Source organism: Myotis lucifugus, unplaced genomic scaffold (genome assembly GCF_000147115.1).
Source record: "Myotis lucifugus unplaced genomic scaffold, Myoluc2.0 scaffold_785, whole genome shotgun sequence".
NCBI classification, from domain to species: Eukaryota; Metazoa; Chordata; class Mammalia; order Chiroptera; family Vespertilionidae; genus Myotis; species Myotis lucifugus.
Window position 1 is genome coordinate 72120 of NW_005871833.1, and position 695 is coordinate 72814.

Consider the following 695-nt stretch of genomic DNA (forward strand, 5'->3'; position numbering starts at 1 on the left):
CCCTGGGCCGCATGACATCCTTGCCGCGTTGGGGGCGGTGCTTGTTTTGCCGCAGTGGACGTGGGAGGAGCTAAGGGCTGCGAGGGGCTGAGCCAAGCGGTGTGACGCCTATGGGTTAGGGGAGCCCCGCCTACCCTGGCAATCTGATCGCTAGGGGCGGTTTGCTGGGCAGGCGCTGTCCTGATTGGTTACTTGCAGATTTGGGCGGGGCCGGGGCTGTCATCACAGACGCTTTGGGCTATGACGGTCTGGGAGCCCCGCCTGCGTCGGCGCCATCTTTGATGGGGGCAGCTGAGGTTTGCCGCGCAGGCGCAGTTTTGCTGGCTGGCCGCAGGGGGCGGGCCCTGGGCTGTGCGGCTGCAGTGATTGAAGGCTGCGCGGGTCCTGCCTGTCTTGTACGTTTCTCGGCGTGTTGGTTCCAACCTGACTAGTCTGGACTCTGACCGAGATTGAGCCACGGCCAGTGTCCGACATCTGGAGAGCAGGCGCGGTGCCTGCATTTGCATGTTGCCGCTGTGGAACTGTCGGGAGGGACGTATATAGGCTGTCAGTATGCCGGGTGGGGGGGCCTTCAGGGGCTCACCGCCCCCTTGTAGTCTTTTCAGAACTGTTTGTACCCTGGGGTGTGTCTGGCTTCAGTTTTTGCGGTGGGGGCCGTGTGTGCTAAGGGCCGGGGGAGCAACCAAGGTGTATTG